Genomic DNA, 12,032 nt, shown 5'->3' on the forward strand with positions numbered 1-12,032 from the left:
GGCTCTTGAATTCAATCCCCAACTAATGAAGGTGAACACACCACTGTAACCTCGAGGGGTCTATGGATGTGGACTCCAAGATCCTTTGTTCCTCCACGTTGTTAGGAATCCTGCCATTAGCTCTGCATTCTGCCTTCAAATTTGACATTCCAAGGTGAATCACTTCACACTTTTCTGGATCAAACGCCATCTGTCACTTTTCAGCACAGATCTGCATCATGTAATGTCCCGTTGTAACTTACGACAACCTTCTACACTATCCACAACACCACTTCTACACCATCCACAACATATTTTAAATCAAATTTCAATTTTAGATACATTTATTATAATTTTCAATTTGATAGGTTACTAGTAGTACAAAATTATAAAATATTTTGAGTCTTTTTACTTTCAAAGAAATTTGGTTGTCGGTGACTAATTCAGTGGACTTTCAACCATGTATTACAGGTAAGAAACATTAGAATATTCAGAAACATGGTCATTTTCTAAGGCAAAACTTCCACAACAGGGTGAATCCAGAAAAGTGTGAAGTGATTCACCTTGGAATGTCAAATTTGAAGGCAGAATGCAGAGCTAATGGCAGGATTCCTAACAAAGTGGAGGAACAAAGGATCTTGGAGTCCACATCCATAGACCCCTCGAGGTTACAGTGGTGTGTTCACCTTCATTAGTTGGGGATTGAATTCAAGAGCCATGCGGTAATGTTGCAGCTCTATGAAACTCTGGTTAGACCCCACTTGGAATATTGTGTTCATTTCTGATCATCAGTGTGAACCTATTCACAAAATAAAGACTGTCAATATAGTATGCTCATCTGGCTTACTACACTTCTTGCTAGAAAGGTTTTGTGTTGCTGGGATCGGAGACCTGTGATATCACCTTCATTAACTGATCATGGCATGGTTCTGGAGGAATAGAAAATTGCAAATGTCATTCCATTCCTCAAGAAGGGAGAGAGGCAGAAGTAAGGAAATTGTAGGCTAGTTAGACTGACCTCAGTGGTTGGAAAGATGTTGGAGTCGATTGTTAAGGATGTTGCTTAGGGGTACTTGGAGGCACATGATAAAATAGGCTATAGTCAGCATGGTTTCCTCAAAGAGAAATCTTGCCTGACAAGTCTGTTGGAATTTTGTGAAGAAATAACAAGCAGCATAGATAAAGGAGAATCAGTGGACATAACGTACTTGGATTTTCAGAAGGACTTTGACAAGTTGCTACATATGAGGCTGCTTAACAAGGGCCCATGGTATCACAGGAAAGATGGATAAAGCAGTGGATTATTGGCAGGAGGGAAAGAGTGGGAATAAAGAGAGACTTTTCCGGTTCACTGCTGGTGACTAGTGGTGTTCTACAGTGATCTGGGTTGGGACCACTTCTTTATACATTATATGCCAATGACTTGGATGATGGAATTAGTAGCTTTGTGACAAAGTTTGTGGATGGTACAAAGATGCGTGGAGGGACAGTTAGTTTTGAGGAAGTAGAGAATTCACAAAGAACTTAGATTAAGAGAATGAGCAAAGAAGTGGCAGATAGAATACTGTGTTGGGAAGAATATAGTCATGCACTTCGGTAGAAGAAATGAAAGGATAGACTATTTTCTAAATGGAGAGAAAATTTAAAAATCTGAGGTGCAAAGGGACTTGCTACACATGCCCTTACACTTCCTTCCTTACCACCATTCAGGGCCCCAAACAGTCCTTCCAGGTGAGGCAACACTTCAGCTGTGAGTCGGCTGGGGTGATGTACTGCGTCCGGTGCTCCCGATGTAGCCTTTTATATATTGGCGAGACCCGACGCAGACTGGGAGACCGCTTTGCTGAACACCTACGCTCTGTCCGCCAGAGAAAGCAGGATCTCCCAGTGGCCACACATTTTAATTCTACATCCCATTCCCATTCTGATATGTCTATCCACGGCCTCCTCTACTGTAAAGATGAAGCCACACTCAGGTTGGAGGAACAACACCTTATATTCCGTCTGGGTAGCCTCCAACCTGATGGCATGAACATCCACTTCTCTAACTTCTGCTAATGCCCCACCTCCCCCTCGTACCCCATCTGTTACTTATTTTTATACACACATTCTTTCTCTCACTCTCCTTTTTCTCCCTCTGTCCCTCTGAATATACCCCTTGCCCATCCTCTGGGTCCCCCCCCCCGCCTCCTTGTCTTTCTTCCCGGACCTCCTGTCGCATGATCCTCTCATATCCCTTTTGCCTATCACCTGTCCAGCTCTTGGCTCCATCCCTCCCCCTCCTGTCTTCTCCTATCATTTTGGATCTCCCCCTCCCCCTCCCCCTCCAACTTTCAAATCCCTTACTCACTCTTCCTTCAGTTAGTCCTGATGAAGGGTCTTGGCCTGAAACGTCGACTGCACCTTTTCCTAGAGATGCTGCCTGGCCTGCTGTGTTCACCAGCAACTTTTATATGTGTTGCCTGGGAGTCCTTGGGCAGGATTTCCTGAAGGTTAATTTGCAGGTTGAGTCGGTAGTGAGGAAGGCAAGTGTGATGTTTGGATTCAGTTCAAGAGGACTAGAATATAAAAAGAAAGGATATAATGTTGAGGCTTTATAAAGCACTAGGGAGGCCTTACTTGGGAGTATTGTGAGCAGTTTTTGGCCCCTTACCTAAGAAAGGACATCCTCAAAGGAGGTTCACGAAAATGATTCTTGGATTGAAAAGCTTCTCATACGAAGAGTGTTTGATGGCTCTGAAGCTATACTCACTGGCATTCAGAAAAATGAGGGGTGACTTCATTGAAACCTATTCAATGTTGTAAGGCCTCAACAGAGTGGATATGGGGAGGATGTTTCGTCTAGTGGGAGAATCTAAGAGGACACTGCCTCAGAACAGAGAGGTGTCCTTTTAGAACAGAGATGAGGAGGAATTTCTTTAGCAAGAGAGTGAATCTGTGGAATTCACTGCCACAGTCGGCTGTAGAAGTCAAATTATTGGGTATAATTAAGGCAGTGGTTGATAGATTCTTGATTAATCAGGGCACGAAGGGATACAAGGAGAAGGCAGGAGATTGTGGTTGACAGGGAAAATGGATCAGCCACAATAAAATGGTGGAGCGGACTCGATGGGCCAAATGGTGTAATTCTGCCCCTATATCATATGGTCTTATTCAAAAACCAGATACTGCTACCAAACTAGTAGCGCTTCATTTCTATCATTTCGCATTTAAGATAATGTTTGTAACCATAATTAAACTGATAAATATTTATAATTGTCAGAAGCGTCTCCTGTAAATTCCAATGGGTTAATCTTTCCGTGTCCTGTCCAATGAATTTTCATCGGATGTGTTAATGGAAGCACATGAAGAATAGTACTGATGGTCTATTTCTAGAATTCTCTCCAAGGAAACTGTATTACAGTGTCAATTTGAAACATTTTGCCTATAAACTTAGAGAGATGATTTACTCATACCACATTTAGTCCATTCAGAATCTTATTTTCAATTACTGCTTGGTATTCTTTCTGTGGCAAGAAATCTAAAATTTACAAAATATTCAACATGCAATTATCTTTAACCGATGAAAGTTAAAATAAAATGCCATATCTGAAATCACAAATTCAAATCACCTGTTGTCATTAATTAGAAGTTTAAAGCCAGTGAAGTAGATTGCTAGAGCCCAGAATAAGGTTCAATATTTTCAAACTATAACTAGTTTTAACTTCAACAAAAGAAAATCCATTTCACGAGTGAAAATATATATTCATATGTAGCCCAAGGACTGTAGTACTTTAACCTCTTGAGTTTACGTTGTCTGAGAAAATATCCAGTACCAGAAATTGAATTCCTTCCATGGCTCAGAGGCAAAATAATTTGTTACAAGTAAAAGGTTCATGTGTCTGTGTTATCGTTTTTAAGAATCGAGAACTACATGAGAAGACAGAATGTTTAAATATAGGCATAATTACTGCAATCATTTTTTTTCTGGCTTCCTCTTCATGTATCCAGACAATCCCATCTCTTAGTGTTGGTAAAACCTGACAGTTGCATGACAAGGAATGTTTCCCTTTGTAAAAGCCAACTTCCTTTCTGTGTAGTTTTAGCCTAATTGAAATGTTTCCTATTGAGCTCAATCAAGACAGCAATTATCTAATTACTCACTTATGCCTTTCCAGCCCAAAAATGCCCAGACAAGCACACTGGAAGCAGTGGAGAAAGTTTTTTTTTAAAGAAAATTGAGGGGGGGGGGTGCAGGAGTTCAGTGGTGGTAGTTGGTTGGTGGTATTATTGAAGAGCACAAAATCTAGTTTTCCGAGCATTCAACTTAGCAACTAAGCATCACATCAACAGACTTATTTTACAATACAGTTGGATTTAATGTTCAATGTACTTAATTTTTTAAATGACAAAATGATCTTTTACTTATCAAAACACTGTATCCTATGAACAAAAAAAATCCTTTCAGTAAAAAGGACCAATCGTGAAGACTATGATAGCATATGTTCTTCAGTAAAAATTCTAATCAACCTCCCACAAACATGTAATTACTTTCTGATGGCCAGTGTGCATTAGTTTTGTCTTGAATGGAAAAGCTGTTTTGGCTGTTTTACTTGTATTTGCGTCAAATTACATTTTCAGTGCAAACCTATATAAATTATCCTTTTCATCTCATGTTATTAGGTTTCCTTGCAAGTTAACAACTGCATAATATCTAAAAAAAACATTGTGTTGGCAAAATATTGTTGTTTTCTGTAGTCCATTTATTATCATCCTTGAAAATCAACGAAATTGCAGATGCTAAAAATCTGAAATAAAAACAAGAAATGTGGGAAATACTCAGCAGGTCAAACAGCGTCTGTAGAAAGTAAAAAAGAGTTGATGTTTCATGTTTTGATGACAGGTCTTCAACCTGAACCAACCATTGTTTCTCTTTTCATAGATATTGCCTTACCCTTTGATTGTCTCTAATATTTTATATTTATATTTATTATAACACTTAGTGTGTCTGAATATCAAAGCAAATTCAACTTCAAAACGTCAGCAACAAAATTTTGTGGCAGATAAATAAACCGTATGATCAATGCTAGTTTGAAAAACATGACTGCATCAGTATAAGATGGACACTCTTCATTTTAAAGATGTTGAACAAATGCCTCTCATATAGCTTCAGTCGAGTTCTGGTAGAATACAAGTGAATATATTCTACAGTATATACCTCCTCTCTACCCTACTTCAAACAATCATTATAGCAAATTATCATCATTTTAGTATTATTTCTATTATCAATGGGTTCTTCCAGTACTCAGATTGATTGCTGTTTTTCCAACATTGCAACAGCAACTACACTTGAGGAAGAATTTATTGGTTTCAGACAGTCCTGAAATCATGAAAAACAAAGAAAAATGCATAGAAAAATGTATCAGAATACCAGGTATAATTTGCGGAGGACTATTTCTAAGGGCGAAGAGACAATTTTGAACAAGGTTGGAAGCAACATCAGATGTACGACAACTCTGGCAGGGTTTGCAAGACATTACTTCCTACAAAGCGAAACCCAATAGCATGAATGACAGCGATGCTTCACTACCAGATGAACTCAACACCTTCTATGCCCGCTTTGAAAGACAGAATATAACTACAGCTGTGAAGATCCCTGCTACACCTGATGACCCTGTGATCTCTGTCTCAGAGGCCAATGTTAGGCCGTCTTTAAAGAGAGTGAACTCTCACAAGGCAGACGGTCCTGATGGACAACAGAAACACCTATGTCAGGATTCTGTTCATCGTCTATAGCTCAGCATTTAATATCATCACTCCCACGATCCTGATTGAGAAGTTGCAGAACCTGGGCCTCTGAACCTCCGTCTGCACTTGGATTCTCGACTTCCTAACCAGAAGACCGCAATCCATGCAGATTGGTCATAACATCTCCTCCTCGCTGATGATCAACACTGGTGCACCCCAGGTGTGTGTGCTTAGCCCACCTCTCTACTTTCTCTATACCCATGACAGTGTGGCTAAGCATAGCTCATATACCATCTATAAATTTGCTGATGATACAACCATTGTTGGTTGAATCTCAGGTGGTGACGAGCAGGCATACAGAAGCGAGATATGCCAACTAGTGGAGTAGTGTTGCAACAACAACCTGGCACTCAACGTCAGTAGATGAAAGAGCTGATTGTGGACTTCAGGAAGGGTAAGATGAAGGAACACATACCAATCCTCAGAGAGGAATCAGAAGTAGATAGAATTAACAGTTTCAAGTTCCTGGGTGTCAAGGTCTGTGAGGATCTAACCTGGTCCCAACATATTGATGCAATCATGAAGAAGGCAAGACAGCAGCTATACTTCATCAACAGTTTGAAGAGATTTGATATGCCAACAAGTACACTCAAAACTTCTATAGATGTACTGTGGAGAGCATGCGGACAGGCTGCATCACTGTCTGGTATGGGTTGGGGGGCGGGGGGGTTACTGCACAGGACTGAAAGAAGCTGCAGAAGGTTGTAAATCTAGTCAGCTCCAACTTGGGTACGAGCCTACAAAGCACCCAGGACACCTTCATGAAGCATTGTCTCAAGAAAGGTAGCAGCCATTATTATGGACCTCCAGCACCCAGGGCATGCCCTTTTCTCACTGTTACCATCAGGTAGGAGGTACAGAAGCCTGAAGACACACACCCAGCGATTCAGGAACAGCTTCTTCCCCTCTGCCATCCAATTCCTAAATAGATATTGAACCCTTGGACACTACCTCACTTTTTTTAATATATTATTTCTGTTTTTTGCACGTTTTTAATCTATTCAATATACGTGTACTGTAATTGATTTATTTATTTATTCTTCTATGTTATGCATTGCATTCAACTGCAGTTGCTAAGCAAACAAATTTCATTACAAATGCTGGTGATAATAAATCTGATTCTGATTCAGATCTTCCCATCTTTTAATGCCGAGTTCCTCATTTAAGGTCTATCAAGGGGAAGCTTTGCTGTTAAAGGCTACCTGTCTACCAAGAAGAACAACAGCTCATCTTCTATCCAGACACTTTGCAACCTCCAATAATGAATACCTAATTCTCCAACTTCAAGTAAGGTGCAATCACATTGTCTCCCATTAACACACTTATGTCCCGTTATCATCCAAATTCTTTTGTGCCTTGCATTATGTCAGTATTCATGCTTCTTAACACTTGATCTGCCTTAACCTGTCTCTGTATGGTCAATTGCATTACACTTCATTCTTCCCAAAGCACTGCTTTAAACATTGCACATCCTTTACTCTTCCCCAAGTTCTCATCACCAGTCAGAGTTCCAAAGCATTAACTGGTTTCTGTTTCCACAGATGCTGACTGAATGGCTGATTTCTTCCAGCATTTTTGTTTGTGTGTGTGTAAAAGTAGAGAACAGTTACTTTAGGTAGATTTTTTAAGCATCTGCTTCTCTTTTTAATAATTTATTGCTAATGGATTCAAATATTCCAGTGAAATGTCAACAGTTTGGCAACGATAGCAGCATTTTCCCATATAAGTCTGGACAAGTTTGGGATTCTTGTCAATGCATTTTTGAACACATATGCCAGCATTGTAGTAAATGCATTTTGTTCTAGGCTACTCAGCAGTACAACAGCTGAACAAGAAGATGCAGCACTTCCCCAGCACTTATAGTGGGAAAATCCACCAGGTTAAGTCAGCAGCAACATTGCAATGTACGGGTACAGCTAACAGGTTAGAACAACTTGATATTTGTTTTAATTTATACAATTTTTAAAAACTTATACAAAATAACTTCTAAATTTAAAAGTGAATACTTGAATAGTTTCTGATATGTCATAACCTTTGGGTTCATATTATTTAATTACATGGACATCTCTTTGCCACCTTTTAGGCCACTACCGTGATGCTGTATTTCCACAGAGGTCAGTATCCTGGTAGAATTCTATGACCCTAGCACAAGTAAATAGCCTCCCTACCAGTTTGTGTTGGTATGAGCCACTGCAATGGCTGATCTTTGAAGCAGAACTATTCTTGTTTTCTTACTACTTATTCAATTAAAGTGTCATTTTTAAATTATTAAATCAAAAACTTCCAACCAGCAGTGGAAAAGGGCTGAACGTGACTGAGCCACTGTTCACAGCAGATCCCAAGTTGGGCATTATATTGAACCCAACAAAGGAGGAGAGGAGAATGTATGCAAGCAGAGCCCTGTTCTCTCCTTGACAGTGGCAGCCAGGCAGAAGTAAGATTGGAAACCACACTCTGGACACACTGGAAGAAGCTGTAAACATGACTGCTTGCAAAAGGTTAATGAGTCTTTGCCCATTGTGCTATGACAACCCACTACATCAAGAATGTGGTTTGTCAGCTGCCAAAGCTTTTGCAGCATTCTTTTGGGAAGTACTACTTCTGACTACCTGTGTGATAACATCATCACACAAGGTGACCAGAACAAGTGTGGTTTGAAGGCCCAACTACAGCATAGCCCCTCACCATCGAGTTTGGAGATGGCTTCATCTTGCAAGTTGGTCTTGGGAGAAGCACAGTCAATGTGATCCATCTTGTAGCAAATCAGACAACAGCATGGACTGATTGTTATTGACCGGAACTAAAGGGCCATGATAAGTTTTCTGAAATCATTTCACCTGATTTGTACTTAAGTGAAAAAACAAAATTTTGCACTAAGATGTTGCTAAAATAATTCGAATCAACAAGTATTTAGAGATGGGGGGTTTTACTGGGGTGATTGAGGTTTACTCAAAATGCTAAATTTGTTCGTCCATGGTAATGATGCAATTCCACAAGATAATCTAAGATTAGAGCACAGCTGCATCAACATCTAGTTTTTAATTAGTTATGGCTGCACTCTACAGCCTCGACTAATGGTACTCAAAAAAAGTTTGATTGAAATCACAATTATTTTGTGCATCTTGCAGCACTTAATCTTTTTTCTATTAAATGCAAACAATTTTACCAGATAAAAGAAAATTATAACTTAATGGTATGAGCAAACATGATCTGACTATTCACAGATGCTGAACTATACTCAATCATTGGGCTTCACATCCTTTCAAAACAATTTCTGACGAGGCAATATATATTTGTCTTTGCAAATGTTGCCACAAGTCATGTTGCCTGACTTTAGTACTTTCTGTCTTCTAAATTTTTTTTAAACTAGTAGCAGGTTACAAGTAATTCTGCTTGGGGAGAAATAAATCTAAATGCCCAATCATTCCTAAATAGCAGGATATTCTAAATGAATCTGGAACAGATGTTGATTTTGCTTTGCAGCAGACACCAACAACTGAATATCCTGATCGTGCTAGTAATTCATAAATTCATCATGAAGAACAATGATCACAGCTACATTTATTCAATACTTAAAGAACAGGAATTCCGCAGATGCTGGAAATTCAAGCAACACACATCAAAGTTGCTGGTGAACGCAGCAGGCCAGGCAGCATCTCTAGGAAGAGGTACAGTCGACGTTTCAGGCCAAGACCCTTCGTCAGGATTAACTGAAGGAAGAGTTAGTAAGAGATTTGAAAGTGGGAGGGGGAGGGGGAGATCCAAAATGATAGGAGAAGACAGGAGGAGGAGGGATGGAGCCAAGAGCTGGACAGGTGATAGGCAAAAGGGATATGAGAGGATCATGGAACAGGAGGCCCAGGGAGGAAGACAAGGTGGGGGGGGGGGGAACCAGAGGATGGGCAAGGGGTATAGTCAGAGGGAGAAAAAGGAGAGTGAGGGAAAGAATGTGTGTGTAAAAATAAATAACAGATGGGGTACGAGGGGGAGGTGGGGCATTAGCGGAAGTTAGAGAAGTCAATATTCATGCCATCAGGTTGGAGGCTACCCAGACGGAATATAAGGTGTTGTTCCTCCAACCTGAGTGTGGCTTCATCTTTACAGTAGAGGAGGCCGTGGATAGACATGTCAGAATGGGAATGGGATGTGGAATTAAAATGTGTGGCCACTGGGAGATCCTGCTTTCTCTGGCGGACAGAGCGTAGGTGTTCAGCAAAGCAGTCTCCCAGTCTGCGTCGGGTCTCACCAATGTATAGAAGGCCACATCGGGAGCACCGGACGCAGTATATCACCCCAGCCGACTCACAGGTGAAGTGTCGCCTCACCTGGAAGGACTGTTTGGGGCCCTGAATGGTGTAAGGGAGGAAGTGTAAGTGCATGTGTAGCACTTGTTCCGCTTACAAGGATAAGTGCCAGGAGGGAGATCAGTGGGGAGGGATGGGGGGGACGAATGGACAAGAGAGTCACGTAGGGAGCGATCCCTGCGGAAAGCAGAGACGGGCGGGAGGGAAAGATGTGCTCAGTGGTGGGATCCCGCTGGAGGTGGTGGAATTTACGGAGAATAATATGTTGGACCCAGAGGCTGGTGGGGTGGTAGGTGAGGACCAGGGGAACCCTATTCCTAGTGGGGTGGCGGGAGGATGGAGTGAGAGCAGATGTGCGTGAAATGGGGTAGATGCGTTTGAGAGCAGAGTTGATGGTGGAGGAAGGGAAGCCCCTTTAAAAAAGGAGGAAATCTCCCTCATCCTGGAATGAAAAGCCTCATCCTGAGAGCAGATGCAGCGGAAACAGAGGAATTGCGAGAAGGGGATGGCATTTTTGCAAGAGACAGGGTGAGAAGAGGAATAGTCCAGGTAGATGTGAGAGTCGGTAGGCTTATAGTAGAAATCAGTGGATAAGCTGTCTCCAGAGATAGAGACAGAAAGATCTAGAAAGGGGAGGGAGGTGTCAGAAATGGACCAGGTAAACTTGAGGGCAGGGTGAAAGTTGGAGGAAAGTTAATAAAGTCAATGAGCTCAGCATGTGCAGGAAGCAGCGCCAATGCAGTCGTTGATGTAGCGAAGGAAAAGTGGGGGACGGATACCAGAATAGGTACGGAACATAGATTGTTCCACAAAGCCAACAAAAAGACAGGCATAGCTAGGACCCATACGGGTGCCCATAGCTACACCTTTAGTTTGGAGGAAGTGGGAGGAGCCAAAGGAGAAATTATTAAGAGTAAGGACTAATTCCACTAGACGGAGCAGAGCAGTGGTAGAGGGGAACTGATTAGGTCTGGAATCCAAAAAGAAGCGGAGAGCTTTGAGACCTTCCTGATGGGGGATGGAGATATATAGGGACTGGACATCCATGGTGAAAATAAAGCGGTGGGGGCCAGGGAACTTAAAATCATCGAAAAGTTTAAGAGCGTGAGAAGTGTCACGAACATAGGTAGGAAGTGTAAGGGCATGTGTAGCACTTGTTCCGCTTACAAGGATAAGTGCCAGGAGGGAGATCAGTGGGGAGGGATGGGGGGGACGAATGGACAAGGGAGTCGCGTAAGGAGCGATCCCTGCGGAAAGCAGAGAGAGGGGGGAGGGAAAGATGTGCTTAGTGGTGGGATCCCGTTGAAGGTGGCGGAAGTTACGGAGAATAATATGTTGGACCCAGAGGCTGGTGGGGTGGTAGGTAAGGCCCTTCTACTCCTGCCCAAGATCCACAAACCTGCCTGTCCTGGCAGACCTATTGTCTCAGCTTGCTCCTGCCCCACCGAACTCGTTTCTGCATACCTCGACATGGTTTTATCCCCCCTTGTTCAATCTCTCCCTACCTATGTTCTTGGCTCCATCCCTCCCCCTCCTGTCTTCTCCTATCATTTTGGATCTCCCCCTCCCCCTCCCACTTTCAAATCTCTTACTAACTCTTCCTTCAGTTAGTCCTGACGAAGGGTCTCGGCCTGAAACGTCGACTGTACCTCTTCCTAGAGATGCTGCCTGGCCTGCTGCGTTCACCAGCAACTTTGATGTGTGTTGCTTATTCAATACTTGATGATTTTAATATCAATGAATGTATCAACTGCACAGCAAATTACAATCCAGGACAGCATTACTGAAATGACACTTTCAGAATATATCTAATGATTCCTTCTAACGACATTGTTGTGGGGGGGGGGGTTCCAGAATTCACTGCCCACCCCTTGCTTTTTTTGAGAAAATGCCTGTAAGCCATCCTTTTGTTTGCTGCAAACCATTTTGATAAGTGTTGTTTGATGAGGAGTTTCAAGACTT

General features: G+C 41.9%; 1 protein-coding gene across 8 annotated transcripts in view; it reads right to left on the minus strand.

Annotated features, from left to right (window-relative positions):
* The window catches only part of slc25a21 (solute carrier family 25 member 21), a 455,579-nt gene that overhangs the window by 273,032 nt on the left and 170,515 nt on the right, over positions 1-12,032 (minus strand). For 2 of the 8 annotated variants that reach the window (XM_063050023.1, XM_063050017.1), the window contains exon 2: positions 2,330-2,537. The exons of the other annotated variants lie outside the window; for them this stretch is intronic. The gene's annotated coding sequence lies outside the window, so the exon portion shown is untranslated. The remainder of the gene's footprint in view (positions 1-2,329; positions 2,538-12,032) is intronic. 8 annotated transcript variants of the gene reach the window in all.

The sequence above is a fragment of the Mobula hypostoma genome, chromosome 1, assembly GCF_963921235.1.
Source record: "Mobula hypostoma chromosome 1, sMobHyp1.1, whole genome shotgun sequence".
NCBI lineage: Eukaryota > Metazoa > Chordata > Chondrichthyes > Myliobatiformes > Myliobatidae > Mobula > Mobula hypostoma.